Source organism: Doryrhamphus excisus, chromosome 5, assembly GCF_030265055.1.
Source record: "Doryrhamphus excisus isolate RoL2022-K1 chromosome 5, RoL_Dexc_1.0, whole genome shotgun sequence".
Lineage (NCBI taxonomy): Eukaryota > Metazoa > Chordata > Actinopteri > Syngnathiformes > Syngnathidae > Doryrhamphus > Doryrhamphus excisus.
The window spans coordinates 9099861-9120442 of record NC_080470.1 but is presented as its reverse complement, the minus strand read 5'-3'; the positions used below and the strand labels follow the sequence as shown (position 1 = coordinate 9120442).

Here is a 20582-nt window from a genome sequence, read left to right as displayed (position 1 = left end):
TTATCTCTATTTTTCAGACACCGGACACACAGCTACCAAGTGTGGACCCTGTCATCACTTGCGCTGTGATATCACGATTTGCAGAAAAGCAGATGCCAATATGAACCAATATTTTTATTCCGATATTATAGTTGTCAATTAATTTGAACCAAAAAGCTGTTTCACTGCATCTAGGAGCTGATGATCAGGGTAGATTCTGTAAAAACTTGGATGAGAACCTTCTGGTCTCAGCCAGAACACTGAAGATGGATTGTGGATTGTCTTAGGTCCATTTAGGCCAAGAATAGTAAGTAAAAAAAATTGCTTAATATGCATTTTTTATACTAATAGTACGTCATAGTCAACCACAAAACTGTGGTCATTTATTAATTATACATTTTTGAAAATAAATGACCATAGATCGAGGGTCCAATGTTCGAACAAGAACTAAATATTGGACATTGATCCTTCATCCTATTGAAATTACTGAAACCTTGAAAATGTAAGGATTTGGACATTGCAGTCCAAATATTGCTCTCTCGCTCTATGGTGTTCCGTGGTTGACTACGGCCTATTACTAGTCAAAAAATATTGAAAGACAAGTTAATATTGTAATGTATAATGTAGTATTCTGGTGATAAGGCATCAGTAATGTTACACTGATGAAATGTGACATATTACATTACATTCACAGTGCATGGAGTAAACCATTGCATATTCAACATGACAGATTTTTAAAAAGTCTTTGACTTCTTTGTCCTTCCTCCCCACTCTGTTTGAAATACTTTATGGAGAGGCTAACTAGTTAGCTAGTTGGCTTGCTATGTTATCGACAACCGTCTCTTATGTCCCTGCAATGATGCTGCACAAAGTAGTGTAAACAGAAACAGTCCAATAATGTTAGGAATTGTATTTAGAAAGTCCGAAACAAGTTTTCTATGCTCCAACTACAAAAATATTAAATTTTTTAATATTGAATCCTACTTTGCAGAAGTTCACATAACTTGGTTGGGTTTGGAACCATTTGACAGCAATGACTGTACTGACTGCAAAAGAGGAAACATCTGACCTTTGTGCTTGCCAACAAGGGTTTCTCCACATAGTACAAAACCACAATATGCTTGGGGATCAACTGCTTACTATATTTCACTGAATTGAACTGAAATTTAAACACATTTCAGTGGAGATTTTTCTTTGATATAATTCCCCAACTGTATGGTATAATAGTGAATATGTTGCCAAGGAGTTAAGTCATTTCCCTTTCATAAAGAAATACATCGGCTCACATGATCTTGCATGAGGAGAAGGTGCGAGTGGGAAGAGGTAGCTGTCAACTGTGGGATGTGATGAATGACAGATTGAAGGGGAGGGGGAGGAGAAGGGCTCCGTCCCAGCGCCTGTCGTGACTCCCGCCCTGACCTGTGCAATGACCAGGGAGGAGTGGGAGGAGGATGAGGAGAGAGACGGATAATAAACACAGAAACAGTCCATGATGTGGAGGAAGGCAAAATAAAGGGGAAAAAAAAGAGTAAGAGAAAAAAAAAATAACGTGGGCCGAACTGTTCTAATTTTTCTCACCAGTGAAATGAAGGACACGGCAGGAGGGGTAGGTGGGTGTCAGAGTGGGAATGGAGCATCATCTATTTGTCATCTGTCTTTCTCACTCCCATCTAGCCATCTATTTTCTTCCCCTTCCCCTCTATTTCCCCCCTCCTTTCCACATCTCTATCCTGCTGTTTGTGCCCATGGTAAGTAAAGAGAGATTGCATTATTAACCTTAGGTTACCTTGCCTTGGGTTAGCTCAAGTGCCTAATTAACGATGGAGAACATTGTGTGCCTCCTCCGTTAACGTAACATGCAACATACCAGGTACATTATATGCTTAATATGTTGTGATTACCACCTTTGTGGTATCCCACAAAATGTTATAAATAAGCAACAACACACACACACTCGCAGATTATTAGCTCCCAGTGCCAGATGTGCCACCCACACAGTAACACGCAAGGCCCCCGACAATGACAAGAAGTTTGTGCATGTTCGCTTATATCCCTAAGGACAATGTGGGGACAAACTGATCACTTTCCTGAATAGCATCAGTGCATGAGTAGAATTAAACCTTTTTTCATTATTCTAGTCACCAGCCAATCACAGGGCACATATAGACAAACAACCATTCACACTCACATTCATACCTATGGACAATTTGGAGTCGCCAATTAACCTAGCATGTTTTTGGAATGTGGGAGGAATCTGAGTACATTGAGAAAACCCACGCATGCACGGGGAGAACATGCAAACTCCACACAGAATCAGAATCGGCCAACATGCTAACCACTCACACACTGTACGGTTAGGTGGATTAGCCATTTATCAGCACTTATGTGAAACTTTTTCAAAATGTTCATTTATTCATTTTCTACTGGTCATCCTCACGAGGGTCGCGGGGGTGCTGGAGCCTATCCCAGCTGTCTTCCGGCGAGAGGCGGGGTACACCCTGGACTGGTCGCCAGCCAATCACAGGGCACATATAAACAAACAACCATTCACACTCACATTCATACCTATGGACAATTTGGAGTCACCAATTAACCTAGCATGTTTTTGGAATGTGGGAGGAAACCGGAGTACCCGGAGAAAACCCACGCATGCACGGGGAGAACATGCAAACTCCACACAGAGATGGCCGAGGGTGGAATTGAACTTGGGTCTTCTAGCTGTGAGGTCTGTGCGCTTTTTTCAAAATGTGACTAAGCAAAATACAGTACGAATGCACCATTACTACCCTAGCTATGACTATCAAAACCTACACACATACGCCAAAGCACAAAACACAAGACAGGAAGTAGTTGCTTCAAACGCATGTAACGTGGTGGTGCCCACTACTGGCCTGGCATGCAAATTACAGCGTCCTTTGTCATTTGTCCAGGGACCTTTTGTTGTCCTAATGTGAAAGATGTTCAGAGAAAACCAATCCTGTTCCTACTCACTATGACATAATGACACAAACATGCACACATGCTTCGGGTGTGCACCCGCTGTCTCCCTCCTTCCTTCTAGACGGTTTCATACAGAGGTGATAATTACCTCATGCTGCATGTTGGTTTACTCAACACACACACACACACACACACACACACAAAACATGACACAAAAGCAACACCAGCCTGTTTGTCTTCCAGGAAGGTTTTTGTCAGCCCTATGTGTGCTTGCCCATATTTGTGTGTATATGCTCACATGACTTTGTGCATATAATGTGTGTGTTTCCTCCTCATCCCCCTTCCTTTCACCCCTTTACAGCCCCGCTGAGACTCGCACCTCCCTCCCCATACCGTCTCATCGCCTCTGACCCAGTCTGGAGGTGGCAAGGCTGAAGCAAGCTCTCCTTCCTCCAGGGGATTTTGACTGAGTAACAGCACAGGCTGCCGGGCACGAAGCTGACGTCCAGCCAGCTACAACAGCAGCTCCCACACATGGAGCACAAAACAAAGAGCTGTTCAGCCACGTAGGCTCTCTTTCCTATCAGGGGCCATTACTGTCCTCTGGGCTATATTAAATTTATGAAGAAATACTAATAAAATAGCACTAAAAAAACACAGTTACTATGAGTTTTTAATGTTTTGAGAGTTGCATGGCAGGCTGGATGCCTTTATGGGCCGTATACACAGGCTGAGGGTCACCCACCTCTGCATATACACAATGCAAGATCCTATAGGGAAAACAGGGAATAAAATTAAGTAATACATTGCATGTTATCCCCGTGCATATATTGGTTTTCTCCCACATTCCAAAAACATGCTAGGTTAATTGGTGACTCCAAATTGTCTATAGGTATGAATGTGACTGTGAATGGTTGTTTGTCTATATGTGCCCTGTGATTGGCTGGCGACCAGTCCAGGGTGTACCCCGCCTCTCGCCCGAAGACAGCTGGGATCGGCCATAGCATACCGCCGACCCTAATGAGGATAAGCAGAAACAAAGATGCTCAGTTTTGATTGCCTGACAGTCATCCATTTAGCAATACTGAAATACTGTTGTTGTTGTTGTTAGTAGTTTTCAGTGAGCTGCCTCATACTGAGAGCGGTTGCAAATATTATGACAAATTCATGTAGCTAAATATTGTGACACAAAAAAAATCTCTCAGTATGATACAGTGACGTTCTACCCCACTGAATACCACAGCGTATTTGTAAATACACATTATTTCATGCAGTTTGTGAATTGAGTGAATTGATTATTTAGTTAGTGTTGTTTTTTTTTTGTTGCTTCATCTGCTCTGAAAAAACAGTTTTCTTGCCGGAATATGCTCAATTATTAATATCTTCATTCAATTTTGATGCTTTTATTTTGCTGGAGAAGGTCTTGAGTGATGGCCTGTGTATAGAATGTACTGTACCACACCTCCGCCATCTTCACCTCTACACATCTGTCCATCCGTCGTTCACTTCCAAACAGCCCCAATCCCTCTCCGGCCTGTGTAGGAGTGTGTCTGTGATGCCTGACAAATCGGAGGGAAAGAGCACTAGAGAGGGGGAGAATTAGATCATGTAATGGGAGCTGCTGGCAGTGTGACTAAATTGGCAAACTATAGCTAACAACATTAGACGCTGTCCATCTGGGGCCTTGCTTGTCCTCCCTCTGCTCCTCTTTGTACAATCATGTAAAGGACTCCCTTATCTTTTCAGGGAGGGGGCTTCTCTTTTGGGAATAACACAGAGTGCAACAAGAAGGAAACCAAAAAATTGTAAGCTGTGTATTGCATGCACGATATGAAAGATACAACGAATATGGTCGCCATTGGTATGATACAGACAAAACATTCAATTTGGCCACAAAAATGTAGAAATATTTTACCATATTTTTTAACAGCAATTAGGATGGGGCGTCATTAATGTGTTAACTTCGACAGTTTCTTTTAACGGTGGTAATCTTTTGACAGCGCGATTAACTTGTTTAATTGGAGACTTTAAATTATCCATAGTTACGAATGTTACGAGTTACGAGTGTGAATGGTTGTTTGTCTATATGTGCCCTGTGATTGGCTAGCGACCGATTATTTAGTCCAGCTGACTTACATATTACCAGCCAAACCCGGAACAAGCAGACAAAAAAAAAAAACACCCTCAGTGACTGATGCACGATCGTTCCCGCTGTCTTGAAAAAAATGCACCGTGCAGTTATGAAACAAGTTTAAAATTGCAATGTGCATAATGCAACATAGAGAGGGGTGTAATATTGAATATGCCATCCATGCAGAATGCCGCTGTTGTGCGAAACAATTAGACTTGTGCGAAACAAGCATGCAAAAAAAACACCCTCAGTGACTGATGCACGATCGTGCCCGCTGCCTTGAAAAAAATGCACCGTGCAGTTATGAAAGAAGTTTAAAATTGCAATGTGCATAATGCAACATATTGAGAGGGGTGTAATATTGTACATGCCATCCATGCAGAATGCCGCTCTTGTGCGAAACAATTACGCAACAAGTTTACCAAGTAACTTCAGATACAAACCAAAATAGTGAATCTCTATACTTTACTGACTTTTGATTAGTAATAAAAGAGTTCCACTATAACATAACGTGTCCCTGGCTGCATCCACACACCTGGCACCCAGCCCGGGTTTGAGGCCAGGCAATCTGTGCTCCAGCACCTCTGCCGACCCACCAGCTGCTGGACGCCATGTGCACTCGTAAGAACGCGAGCGCCGCAATGGGCAGATGCTGGGAAGGAAGCCACGCATGGCTGACAAAGACGGACGTCAGTTGCTCTCCAGTGGTGTTTGAAGCCAAGTTCATCACTGGATTAGAAGCTCAAAATTGGGTCTGGCTTTGTTTTTTTTGAATTTACAGATAAAAAGACCGGATGGAAGGAGAATGGAATGTTATCCTGTGTAAAAAAAAAAAAAAAAAAACTGTGGGCGGGGAGGATTTTTTTGAAGGATGGGGCACATAGAGGGTCAGCACAAGCATGGAGGCAGAGTGGAGGTGAGTCGAGCAAAAAGAGAAAGGATAATAGCCGCCGAGTAATAGCACACGGCTTCCAGGCAAAGATGAAATATTTGCAATTCCGTCGGGTCCCCGGTCTGCAGGCTCTCACTCCATTTGTATGGAAATGAGTTTGTCTTTCTTTTTCTGAGGAGCACCGAGGAGGAGGAAATGCAGGGGAAGGTGTGCAAACTGATATTGTGATGCTTTTGGGGGCCTGGCGTTATTTGTGAACTGCACATATGGATAAAATAAATCCATGCCTCGATGACAGATTGCTGATCAATATGAGTCTTTTCACTCCTAGTCAAGGCCTTTGTCTGTTATTGACACTTTTCTCACCTTTCTCCTCCCACCATCAGTGCCACCCTCCCTGCTCAAGCAACCCCCCACAGCTGGGACTACTCTGATCCCGCTACTGCTTCTCTTCTGAGGTAGCGAGCAGATGCCGTGGAAGGTTTTCTGTTTTGCTATTTTCAGCAGCAGAAACTGGTCTGTGTATGCATGTGAGTGGTGAGGCGGGCTGCCACTCACGTATTCATGGCCAGCTGCTCCTCTCTGCAATAGCCAGGCCGAGAAAAGGGGGTAAAGAAGGAGGGTAAGACATCCCATCACAGGCACACTTTTCTTCCCTTCTTCCCTTCTTTCCTTCCTTCCTTCCTTCCTCTCTGAGTCACAGCCACCAGCCACGAGTCTGTGTGGGTCTGAGTCATGCCTCAACTCTCGTGAGATGTCTGCGAAACCACTGACATGAGATATGAAAAGAATGGAAAATGAGAACAGGAGGTTGTATTCTTGTACTGGAACAGGAACATTCCAGCAAGAATAAGCCAGACCGCAGCAGCTGTCTACAACAATGTTGTTGCTTACTAAGATGGCTACTGTGGCTCTAGTGCCATTTTCAAACAAACTAGCAAACAATGGAAAAACAAATAATTTGTTCCAGGGTCAAGATTTGGACATGATTAAACCTTTCATTAGTTATGCTAGCAATGTTTTAAAGAACATTTTAATATTTCTAAATAGGAGTTCAAAACAATAAAATGTGTACTCGATCATCCAAGGCAGCAAAGGGAAACAGGATGCAGAATTTTTGGTATGTACCATCACATGAGGTTTACAAGAAGTTTAAGCCATATTATACTGAGCAGCAAGGACAGAGACTTGTGGACCCTGTTGGTGCTGAGCTATAGCTATACATGTTTGTTCTATGGCCTTCATCAAGTGTATCCGTTAGCATGAATGCTGTGAAAAAGCTCATTAAAACAACAAAAGGTAGTGGGTGGCCTTAGGCCTTTGCATGGTATCGCATACTACTGCAATACTTAGTCCCCTAATCACGCCCATTTGCATACAAATCCCCAACATCATTATTAGGCAGTGGACCTGACCCCTGGGGTCACCTCCTTGTGCCAGCCTGCACCCCACTTCCAGCACAGTGACATTCTACCGCCGCCCTTGCTGCTCTGGCCCCAAGGCCCGAAGCGACGGTCAAGAGCTATTGATCCCAGGAGGTGAGAGTTCACACAGGGGTAGCATTGCCAGGGATCAAGGGTCAAAGCAGAGGGGGTCAAGTGAGATTGAATGTGCCCACCTTGTTGCCAGGAGCCACAGAGGTCAGTGGGATCCAGTTCATTCCGTGACCCCGGGCTGGTCAATAGCACCTACCCGTCCATCATTGAAATCTGATTCTGTATTAGTTTTTTGAAATCGTCGCCTGTGTATATAATTCCCCTGAAGACAGTAGAATGGCTGCACATATGCACGTGTGGCTGCCTTGAATTGATTTTGGATGGCGATCATCATGACCTGCAGGCTTGCTAGGGATTGGTCCTTGTCGATAGTGGACAATGGCAGATGATTTGATGCTGTTTCCAGCAAGTAGCCCGCTAGGCTGAACTACAGCGCTCATCAGCGAGGTCAAGGGGCCAATTGCAGGTTTGCATGGATAGACACTTTTCATCAAATTCTTTGCCTTTAAAAAAAACAGCATAATGATCCGAGGTAATAGAAAGCTTTCCCTCAGGCTGCAGTAAAGAGTATTCACAATTGGAGGTGCATGTTGGCATCCATTCTGATGGCCAGCAACTTGCTCTCATTGGAGGATGCAAGTTGTCCACGGGAAGTCTCCGGCTGTGCTGCACATACAGTACACCCAAACACACACCCACAGACACACATTTTAAGCACACACAGCAGCGAGGGATGCTTGTACAGTGTGTACAAAGTTGCTGGCCTTGGCACAGGCCAGGGAAGCGAGACCGGAAACAGGAGGAGGCAATGTAGGAGGACGGTAAATCTGCAAGCAGAAGAGGCTGTAACAGTTTCAGCTGAAATATTATTACTGTATTGTGTGAATGCTTGCGCTAGTATGCATAAAAATAGTTTATAGTTTTATAGTTTAGTTTTTAGATAATTGTTATCATTTGTTTTAATCTTGCCTGAGAGCAGAACTGAAGGGTACATTTTTTTCCTGTGCTCATGATAATACATGATATGCTGCTTATTGCTATTCCATGATGAGCTTGTAGAAAAAGCATTGGACCATGATTGTCATTACTTTTGGTGGTGAGTCAAAGTATTGGGATTTTTTTGGTAAAGGTTTTAATTAGTGTCGTCACATTGCTCCCTTATCATGCCTATGCTTTTCCATGCAGCCATTCATTTTCTATGCTGCTTATCCTCACTAGGGCTGTGGGTATGCTGGAGGCTATCCCAGGTGTCTTTGGATGAGAGGCGGGGTACACTCTGGACTGGAACACAAGATGCAGTTTTTAAATGAAAAAAACTTGACATGGCCCTGTGTATGTTTGATGAAACAAAAGGGAGAGGTGTTTTATGCCATTACATCTGGAATAAAAGTAATGCCGCATTTCAAAAAAGAACATCATAACAACAGTAAAATATGGTGGTGGTAGTGCGATGGCCAAGGCTGATTTGCTGCTTCAGGACCTAGAAGACTTGCTGGAGACCAATGGAACCATGGATTCTGCTGTCTACCAAAAAATCCTGAAGGAGAATGTCTAACCATCTGTTTGTGACCCCAAACTGAAACCAACTTGGGTTCTGCAGCAGGACAATGATGCTAAACACACCAGGAAGTCCACCTCTGAATGTCTGAAGACATAGAAAATGAAGACTTTGGAGTGGCCTAGTCAAAGTCCTGACCTGAATCCTATTGGGATGCTGTGGCATGACCTTCAAATGGTGGTTCATGCTGGAAAACCCTCCAATGTGGCTGAATGACAACAATTCTGCAGAGTTGAGTAGGCCAAAACTCCTCTACAGCGCTGTAAGAGACTCACTGCAAGTTATCACAAAAGCTTGATTGCAGTTGTTGCTGCTAAGGGTGGCCCAACCAGTTATTAGTTTTTAGAGGCAATCACTTTTTCACACAGGGACATGGAGATTTTCTTCTTCCGTAATAACAAAAACTTTCATTTAAAAACTGCATTTTGTGTTCAGTTGTGCTGCCATTGACTAGCCCTGTAGCAGCATGTCATACGCTTTTAAATCGCTTCTATTTTAATCAGTCTGGCAAATTTACCCTTTCATACGACCCGAGACACCATTTTTACAAGGACAGCATAAGAAAAGAAAAGGCATGGTACTCAAAATCAACAACTTTAGATATTGAAAATAAGTCAGTTACACATAAATATGTGTCTTTTTGAGTACCCAATGCTACATCTATCTTGTTTTTGTTGGACTACTGCGTTGTAACCTAAATGGAAAACAAGCAAAGGCTACACAGGGGGAAATGTGACGCCGCACTGACCCCTCTAATTTAGCCTTTTAAATCTACACGCATAAATGCTACGCGGACATGCCATATGCAATACATGTCTGGTGTGAATTTGGGGTAATATTTACATTGTTTTGATGATCTGAAACATTTAAGTGTGTCAAAGATGCAAAAATAGTAAGAGATCAGGATGGGGTAAACACCTTCACACCACTGTATATGGAATTGTTTTGATACCATCCATATGTGCATGCTATCTGTGGGATGCTATCATGTGTATTAATTATGTATTATCATTTTATCAATGAATTCCTTATGTTTGTTGGAACCGGTGCTGTATTTCTCAGTGCTTACATGCAACTTCTGAACAAATGGCATCTTATTATTCAGCCACACATTTTAATGAAATCCATTGCTTGTTTGGACAAGTCAGAACGATTAGTATTCTTGTTTTAATTTCATTTCTATTTTAACTAAGGCTGTTTGGTACCACCTACCTTCGTTTATTCCCCTTTTAAATCATCTATTCTCTGTTCTCCATGCCGCCTGTCACTATGAGGTGTGTGTAGGCAGCATTGTGATAGGAATAGATGCCCCCCCCCACCCCAGAAGCAAGACCTGCAGCAGCCATTTAAACAATAAAACTCAGCTTAATGGAGAACAATACGTAAGGAGTGGGCCGCTTGTACTTTTCCTCTGAACCCTTTTTTTCTGTTCTTTCTCCCACTGTCTGTCATTTTCTTCCTCCTGCTTTTGCCCTCATCTTCAACTTCTCTTCCTCCATCCATCCACCTCTCCCTCACCTGCCTCTCTCTGTCTGTCTGTATCTGTCTTGCCGCCCCCTCTCTTTGCTTTGCTTTTCTTTCACTTTTTCCTTCTTTTATCTGGGCACGCATTCCTCTCCTCCCACACTCGAGATTCTCACTAAATGATTCCAAGTGTCTGGGCCCTGTACCTCTGTGAGCATGCACGCACACTCACACACACACACACACACACACACACACACACAGTTACACCCACAGAAAGATGTACGTAAGCATCACACTGGCTGCTGCAGCAAGGGGATAACAAAGTAAACAAAAGAAAGAGGCAACGAGGAGAGAGAGGAACAACGAGAGAAAAAGCGCGAGAGAAGGATGGGAGGTCTCTTTATTCCATTTTGCAAAGAGAATCACAGGCTAAACATCACCTATCCTTCCATCAACCCATCCAGTCAACCAACAGAAATACCCTTTTATGCTCTGTTGCTAGGTCTCAATGCCATACAACGCATTCAGTCCAAACTGGAGTGCGTCGCATTTGTGCCAGCGAAGGGATGCAATTAAAGTGGAACAGATAGAGAAAACAATATCAATTCACTTGATTTTGTGTGTGTGTGTGTGCGTGTGTGGGCTGTTGACATATGCTACTATCCACAAAGAGAATAATACACAAGAGACCATATGGAAGACAAGGAAAACAAAATATATCACATCTCTTGTTTTGTTAATTCATCAGAGCAGCAGCTTTAACATTGGTTCTTTAAGGTAATGCTCAAAGCTGTACACCCTCACATTTCATCACCTTTTATTAGATTTCCCTCAAGGGACAATACCTAATATTGAATATACTTCAAAGTAGTACATGTTTCCAAAGGGTGAGTCAGTGTGCATGTTGGAATTCATGTTTCCCTCTATCAACTGCATCTCCACAGCTCCGGTAGCACTCATGCAGCCCAGGATCAAGCTATGTCAATCACTTAACTATCAATTATTTTATTATTGTCTCAAAAATGCATAAAGTCTGAGCTGGCGAGCTTCTAGGCCACCTTTGGAGTGATGTTATCTCGGCGCAGCCCAGTCTACCAAATTATCAAATTGGTTGCACACAGTGTTGCGCTGGACCAAATAATTACCACTATCTGGGGTGCGCCACACTGCGCCACCTTGCGCTGCGCCACGAAATTAGAGCCCTCTATAGTACTTACACCAGTAAGGATTTTGCTTTATCTGATTAAATGTCACATTTTACATTTGGAGGATATCTCATTTTGTGATAAAACAGTAAATAATGATGAAATCCATCCTTTTCTCCATCTTACATCATGCCTCCCTCTTGCCTTTGTTTTTTTTAAGATATCAATAATTCAGGCATGAAGTTAAGGATGAATAATTCACATGCTGATGTCAAACATAAAGACCATTTTTAGAAAGGAGCAAAAACAAACAGAGTGGGCTACTTTGGAGCCAAGTTAGCTCCTATTTAAACCTCTCTCTCTCTCCTGCTTCTCACCTCTGTGCATTCTTCTTGCTGTCATCCCATTTCTGCTCCCTTCATCCACATGCAATTCTCTTTTCATTCTTCCTTGTCTGCTAGATTACATGCATGTAGAGCGAGGCGCCTATGCCTGAAAGAGACAACGCAGGGACAAGCATAAGTAGCGGTGGCTGAAAAAGGGATTTGACTGCCTATCCTGTCAGCACACAATGCGAGCCAGCAGTTCCACAAACTAATCCCATGGCTGCTTCAAATTGGAGGTGTAAAACATTGGAGGGGGTGATCCATGAAGACAGGCAGGCAAGCAGGAAGGCCATAATGGATACAGAATTTCCTCAAATTCTACTTCTTCTACTTGTTCAATTATTAGTCTGAGCACAGAACTCAAACAATGTAGCAATTATTTATATTTATCTTGTCCAATTATTATTGCTTAGTCTACTGTATAGCCATTCATTTGCACTTAGACAATGTGTTTGTCTGGGTTTTTTAATGTATTTATTTATATATTTTATAATTAGTTTTTTATAAGTTTTTTTTCATTTATTTATATTTTCTTTAAACATTTTTTTTTAAACAATAATGTCATTTTATTCATTTTTCTTCTTCCTATTGCTACATGTTCTCCATTCTTTTATCTCCCCATTAGAGCATGGTAAGATGTTAAACACAGGAAGTGAGCAGACAGATCAGATCAGTAATTCATGAGACCAGGTAAGTTTAAAGGGGACCTATTACGCTTTTTCCACTTTTCTGACCTACAAATGTAGTTAGAATGTTGTATTCTCGTGATAAATGATGCCAAGGTTTCAGATAATGAGGTTTGCACATTTGGAAATGAGCCCTGAAAGATGTTTTGGGTGGGTCAAAACGCTTGTTTGAAAAGGTGTGGTTAAAACCGTTGCTTTGTGACATCACAGAGAGGCAAACCTCCTTATATGGTTCATAGTTAGGTAGCACTTTGGGTGTGTGACCAATCACAGCAGAGTGGGTGTGGGTGGAATAAATTAAACAGATGGTTTTGGCAGGAAGCACAAATCAAAAGGAAATACAGTTGGAATAGGTGCAGATTCTGGAAAATCTAGAAGGTTTTTGTGTGGATTATTGTGTGTAGCTGCTCTATAGAAGACCACAACTTAATACGAAGGGTGGAAAAATGAGCATAATGGGTCCCCTTTGAGTGAACACCACTTCTTCCGACTCCTTTTCAGACATGTTAAATTGTGCAAACATGTAAACACGATGTTTCTCTGTGTAACTTGTAAAGCATGTGCAAATCAAATAAACCATTAGTAGAACAATTACAATTGCTGTTACTTCCCTTTTTCTTGTCATTGTGTTGCACTCTGACTTCCTTGGCCTCTTTCTCATCGCTAGTGTGACTCACAAGCTATTACTGTATTATCCAGCCTCTGGGTCTATTTAGACACACACTGCCTCCTTAACAACGCTTGGCATTCATCATTTGATTCAGCATGACGCTAATTAGGATTCATCAATACCATTAATCTGCTCATCCAGCCCCGTGGATCAGAATATCTGACTCATTTACATTGAAGGTGTTTATCCACATATTGAATTTTCTTGATCTGCTCCCAAGTTGTCACTCATTCAGCCTTGTTTTGTTACAGCACCTTGACAGCAGGCCATTTTGATACATCTTTTACATTGAGGATGCTGAACGCAATCTAATGTAGGTGACTTTTCTATTGGCCAGGTAGTGTACTTCTTAATAAATGTGGCCAAATAGAAATAAAAGAATCTTAAAGGTATGTGACTGGGTTCCTAGAGGGCACCAACATTCAAACATAAGTATTATATTCCAGTGATGCTACAAACACGCACATACGCACACTAGCCACAGTGTGTTTGTTAAGCTAATAATAGTGATTTAGCTACTGTTAGCCATCATTGGATGTATAGCCAAAAAGTCGTTGGTAATACCAATAGCCGTGACGGTCATGAACACAAAACAAAAATTTACAGTAATTTTTCATGCAGTTTAGATCATTAATAATGTTGTACTGTAATCATGTGCAACTTAAAGTTATGAACATAATTTTGCACCATACTAACATGTAACTAACATGCCAAAAACACAACTAACTGCAAGTGCTAAAGAAGCAGTTGTTAAAACAGAGAAAGAGAGCCCAAGATGCAGTTGAGCAGAAGCTGCAAGGAAGATGAAAGCCCCCTAAAAATCCTGTCTGAAGGCTTCTCTGGTGAGCTAGTTTGAAATATACTTCACTCACAGACATGCAGATCTTTTAGGGAGTGGGAAGAGGTGCAGACTTTAATCAGGAGCTATAGGCCAGGCTAGAGGTGCCAGTCAGCGTGGGAGACAGGAGAGAGGCTGTGGGATACAGCCCTGTGTAGGCACCAACTTAACCCAACCAACCCCCCCCCCACCACCAACAACCCTTATCTCCGGTCCTGTGTGCTCACCCACGCATTGTCCTCCATCCCCAACTCCCCCTCTTTCTCTATTGTATTCATCACCCTCTGCCCACACTGCAAACTTCACGTGGAGACTGGAGAACAAGAGGAATAGTAAGGCTGGTCTGGAAGAATGCGCTGCACCCCGCCCACCTCCACCGCCAGCCGTGAGGAGAAAACAAAACTGATAAGTAGAAGATATATAATGCAGGATGAAACGCGGGATGTCTAAAACGGTCACAGCATCAAACGAAAAGCAATGAAACAGCATTGGGTAGTAACGATGCTGTTTTTAAGAACCCGCCAGATTACCCAGCAACACTTAAGTTAAAAAAAAAACAAATATAGAACAGGAAATTTATTTAAAAAACCCCACTTATTCAAAGTGATTTTCGAAAGTGGTGACTATCATGAATTACTGACACACAAGAGTAAGTCTTACTTTTTGTATTATAAAATGTGTTATTGTCATTAAGAACTTGTGAGGAGCTATGGCATTAATGGGTGAGAGAGGCTGATGCTTGTTTGTTTTTTGGATTATTTTTAGTCTTTGTATATTATTGATATTATAATGACGACTCCCAATTGTCCATAGGTATGTGAGTGTGAATGGTTGTTTGTCTATATGTGCCCTGTGATTGGCTGGCGACCAGTCCAGGGTGTAGCTTGCCTCTCGCCCGAAGACGGCTGGGATAGACTCCAGCACCCGGTAGAAAATGAATGAATGAATAATGGTTATATGGCATAATATTATATATTATGCAATATTATATGGCATAATGGTTATAGACATGCAATGCATCACACTGAGAACTGTTACATATGTAACCAAAAATAAAGCATTTAATACAGAAGCTAAATCACAACATGTTCAATAGTTTGGATGTTAAATTTATCTTCAAATATATCTATATACAAAACACAACCTGAGAATTTCAGAGTTTTTGTTCTCTTTTGCTCTTTTTTGAAAAGACCTCATGACATCTGTTGACAGCTTACCTAATATGAAGGTCAGGTGTGAAGGAAAGTGCTAGCTCTCGAAGTGAAAGGCCTGTGGTTGATGTGGTCAGCAGTTCCTTCGCTTCTGAACCCGACAGAAAGGTCACTCTAGCAACTGGGACAGCTGCCTCTGCCATTGCTACAGTATCCGTCTGCATAGCCATCATCACAAAGGAAGTGTTGCATCTTTGGTGTTTCAGAACAAATAAATGATATACTGTCCTGTCGCTGAGGCAGAGAGAATCAGAAAAGGTCATGGTGACTTTATAAAGTTACCAGTTAGCTAAGGTTATAACATGAGGTGCTCGTTTATCTAAATACTCCTTTTAAGGCATGACGAGTTGCTTTCCGAGAGGTATCTGCCCTAAATCTGCTCTTAAAGGTCAGGTCTGCCCTTGAAAATGAAAGCCAAAATCCTCCTTTATTGGTTCCAGGCCCAACTGTGATAAGTGAATTTCTGTGAAGTAGGATGTATGTAGAAGTTAAATATTATTGTAGGTAGAGCATAGAAAACTTGTTTGCAACCTTCTAAATACATTTTTAGAGCACTCTAGGCATGAAGTAACTACCCTATAGTCACATTTACACTCGCATTTCCATATATAGTAGACAATAGTTTACACTATAGTAAGTAAATAAGCTATTTGTGTGATGCAAATGTTTGCTTGTGTGTGTTACTAAAAATGTGCAGAGATGAGTTTTAGTTTAGCGTGGATTACGGCCGCAACAGTAGCCTGTGTTTTTATCATTAGGGATTGTTGTGCTTGTTGTGAGATACTTCAAACCAGCAATAAAAAGCTGGCTAAATATGCATATTTTCGATGAAGAATAGGTCGTATTTAAACAAGAAACAGCATGGATTATTAATTTTTTTAAAAACCACGATAGAGAGCAGCTGCAAAATTGTAATCGCAATATGGCAATACACCTCTGCTGTTTTTAAGCATGCAAAAATGGTAGTCAGTGTTCCTCAATATGACAACAATACAAAAATGTATTGAGCTAATGGAGGTCTGCCCTGGAAAGGAGAGGAATGAAGATTAGCTGTAGCAAGACGGATTATATGTGTGTGAATGAGAGAGACCCCAGTGGAAGAGTGAGGTTACAGGGAGAAGCGATACAGAAGGTGGAGAATTTTAAGTACTTGGGGTCAACAGTCCAGAACAATGGAGATTGTGAAAAGGAGGCGAAGAAGCTTGTGCAGGCAAAGTGGAACGGGTGGAGAAAAGTGTGATAGTGTAATGTGTGATTAAAGAGTTTCAGCTAAAATGAAAGGAAAGGTATACAAAACTGTGGTGAGACCAGCCATGTTGTTTGGTCTAGAGACAGTGGCGCTGAGGAAAAGACAGGAAGCAGAACTGGAAGTAGCAAAGATGATGATGCTGAGGTTCTCATTGGGAGTGACCAGGATGGATAGGATCAGGAACGAGTACATCAGAGGGACATTACATGTTAGAGGCCTTGGAGATAAAGTCAGAGAGGCCAGACTGAGATGGTTGGGACATGTCCAGAGGAGAGATAGTGAATATATTGGTAGAAGGATGCTGCGTTTAGAGCTGCCAGGTAGGAGGTGTAGAGGAAGATCAAAGAGGAGGTTTATGGATGTAGTGAAGGAGGACATGAGGGTAGTTGGTGTGAGAGAAGACAGGGTTGGATGGAGGAGATTGATTTGCTGTGGCGAACCCTGAAGTCAAAAAGCCCAAAGAGAAAGAAGAAGCCACCAGTTGAAGAACGTGCTAATGGCAGGACAATAGTGTTTCGGAGTATTCCCCAGCAAACATGGAGACAGACAGATTGTTGGTTGTGTTACTGCTCACTGGCATGCTGATACTTCTCTCCAGTCTGGAGGCAGCTAGCCGTCTGTCTGTCAACACAACACTCCCACTTACAATCTGCATACACAAAGGCACGGGCAATGAAAATGTGTGAATATGCAATCGGTATACATCACAATGTTTCTAGCCCTGCATCACCAGCGTATGCTGCTGACGTCATGCCGCTGACATCACGCGACTAGCGCACGTGTCGGAGCGCACTTCCTGAAGCATATGCTGTGTGCCGGACTCACGCACAAACCCACGTCATGCCGAGTGAAGTAGCAGACCGTGTTCCTTCTCTGCACACACAAGGCCAGAGGAATAAAGAAGTGGAACATAAACAGCCAAATCAACCATAAATGGAAAGCATGAGGACAAAGTATTCGACATTGGGAACATAACTCACTTTGTTATGACACAAAACAACAGCCGGGTAAAGAGAAAACACACAAAAGCTAGGAATAAGAGACAGGAAAATGTCCAAATGAAAGGTAAACAAAGCCTGACAGCTAGAATAACATCCACACAAGTTCCCTGACCTTACATACGCCGGTCTGGAAAGAGTCTGCAATATAAATTATTCTTGTTATAAATGAGGACATAGAAATGAAATGCATGCTGACAAATGACAAGAATAATGGTGGTTTGACATTTTGTGAGTCACCACTTTCCAAGAGTTGACGATTTCACAGTAGTTTCAAAGAACGTCAACTAGAGGAAATCGCTTCTTATGGTGTTTATGCTAAACTACCTAATGAGCACACAATCAGCGTGATCTCACAGAAACACGTGAAGTGACCGTGACCTCTAAAGAGCATGCACCCCCTGAGTCTGCCCGGCAACAATTAATGCTGAAGTGTCTGCTATGCCGCGCAGGGCTGTGTTGCTTGCCATGCATTGCAATCTGCTCTGGATTGATTGGAACAAAATCAATGCCGCTCTGGGACCGACTGCCAGCATTTATAGAGTTGTCATTGTAGCCTGAGCCTCGCGGACGGGAGAGGCACGGTGTACAATGGCTGTACGGATGTTTGTTTAAGACTAGAGGCCTGTGGGTGTTGACACAGCTGCCAGGGGAGAGAGAAACATTTGGTAATACTCCATTGTGTGTCAGGGTTGGGGGGGGTCAATGACTTTCAGAGAACAAAATTTCACTGGCAGGTGACTTTGTTGAACAATACACTGCAGTTGTTTTGGCAGCCTGGTGAGGAATTAGATTGTTTCTACCATTAACAACAGTCATTCTTAGGGGTGACCCCTGACTTTTTCCTTGGAAACTTCTCCATCTGTATATTTCCTTAAATGTATACATACCTTATGGTGCAACTGGTCTTAAAAGGGCAGGAAGTACTGCAGAAAAAAACGCTAGTCAAAGATCCTCTATATCAGGGTCCCCCAACCATGGGTAAACAATGGGTAGACAATTTGTGAATAATTGCATTGCATTTTATATTATTGTGTATCAATTTTGGAAACAAGTATGATTATCTTAATTCATTCATTCATTCATTTTCTACCGCTTATCCTCACGAGGGTCTCGGGGGTGCTGGAGCCTATCCCAGCTGTCTTCGGGCAAGAGGCGGTGTACACCCTGGACTGGTTGCCAGCCAATCACAAGGCACATATAGACAAAACCACTCACACTCACATTCATACCTATGGACAATTTGGAGTCCCCGGAGAAAACCCACAAATGCACAGGGAGAACATGCAAACTCCACACAGAGATGGCAGAGGGTGGAATTGAACCCAGGTCTCCTAGCGTTGTGGCCTGCATGCTAACCACTTGTCCGCCGTGCAGCCTGTATTATTGGAAAAATAACATACAAAGTCGGGTCACATGAGTCAAAACACTTGTGTGTGTTTGCGGTGTGTAGGGAAAAGTTTTGTCTTGTCAGATTAAAATGAAAAGCAACTACCAAGAACTTTCCACAATGGCATTAAACACGTTCGATTTGGTAAAGACACGGTAAGCCTGTCACCCACACATATCTAACCATGCCATTATAGTACCGATGGTCAGTGACTATTCATTTTGTGGTTTTAATTTGGTCTGTAAATGACAATAGCATTAGAATATATTAGATTGGAAGGTTGGTGAGTCAAAGATCCTCTATGAGAGGAGTGAGTTTTGTATGTTTTTCCATACATTCCTAAAAACAGCAGCAAAACGTTGTTTGGCATTTTTAGTAATCAACCCAGCAATCACTAATCTGACTCTCACTTCCTGTCCAAGAGTAGAAGTTTTCCCGGAAAATACACCAATGTTCCAGAATAACCCAGGAATAGTCATTCATGTTTCCTGTGACCACAGCCTGCCTGTGAAAACACGTTATCTTAATGGGAAGTTGTTGGGCCAGAGCAGTCGAATGGAACCTTTCTGACGAGTAGACAATTGTTCCTACAGTGAGTACAAACCCTCCTTTTAAAAAACACATGCACAGGTCACAGTAGTAATAAAACAGCAATATCCCAGAGCATGATAATACCATGCTAATCCTGTGATTACAATGTCATAAATATGAGTTTCAGGCTAACATTATGGAGCAACAGGATGTTTGGGAATAAACAGTGACTTTCAGAAGCTTGCACTTTGTCATTAAACAAAACATGAAGATCAATTGATGACTACATCAATTAACGGCTGTTTAGAGCCAATAAGGAAATTTAAGACACAGAACAAGCACTTGTTATCATTATGGACTTACAATGCTTTGCATGGAAGATTCTTTAATGGATGCCTTTTGTGCTTCGATTCAGCAAAGCAAAACAATGTGCAAATTGTTACCATCATAAACTATTATTAAATGTACAGGCAGTGTTTTAAGGAACACTTTCTTAACTCGAATGCAATATAAAAAAGTCAAGTCAGTTGTATGTTTTCTGTGCTGCTTGTCCTCACTAGGATTATGGAGGGGGTATGCTGGAATTTGCGCGAGAGGCAGGGTACACCCCGGACTGGTCACCAGCCAATCACAGGGCACACATACACACACACAATCATCCACACTCACCCTCACACATATGGACAATTTAGAGTCTCCAATGAATCCAACATGCATATGTTTGGCATGGTCTTTTTATGTTCTTGAGCTGGAAGAGAAACAATAAAAGATGGTCCTTCTCATGCCGTTTTTGCCTCTGCATACTAGGATCCAGACACGTGCACCACAAACCCTCACATGCAATGTGGAAGGAAACCAAAGTCAGTTGTATGCATAGATAATGTCAATTCACAACATTAGTTCCACAGGTCTAAAACTGCAGAAATGATACTGATTAAAAAAAAAGAACTGAACCCAATGAACCCATTTTGGAGACTGCAGCAAGACAAAATACCACGTATTTCACAACACACGC

The 20582-nt window shown here is 42.1% G+C and overlaps 2 long non-coding RNA genes across 2 annotated transcripts in view; one reads left to right on the top strand and one right to left on the bottom strand.

The window, feature by feature from the left end:
• Window positions 1-4237: 4237 nt before the first annotated feature.
• LOC131130087 (uncharacterized) overlaps window positions 4238-20582 on the bottom strand; it is a 41492-nt gene continuing 25147 nt past the window's right edge. The window contains exons 2-4 of the long non-coding RNA XR_009129952.1: window positions 11986-12100; window positions 6501-6711; window positions 4238-4502 (exon numbers count right to left, since the gene is read on the bottom strand). This is a non-coding gene — a long non-coding RNA (uncharacterized LOC131130087). The remainder of the gene's footprint in view (window positions 4503-6500; window positions 6712-11985; window positions 12101-20582) is intronic.
• On the top strand, window positions 14115-20264 carry LOC131130088 (uncharacterized). The gene is made up of 3 exons (XR_009129953.1): window positions 14115-14192; window positions 19537-19628; window positions 20128-20264. It is a non-coding gene; the product is annotated as an uncharacterized LOC131130088 (long non-coding RNA).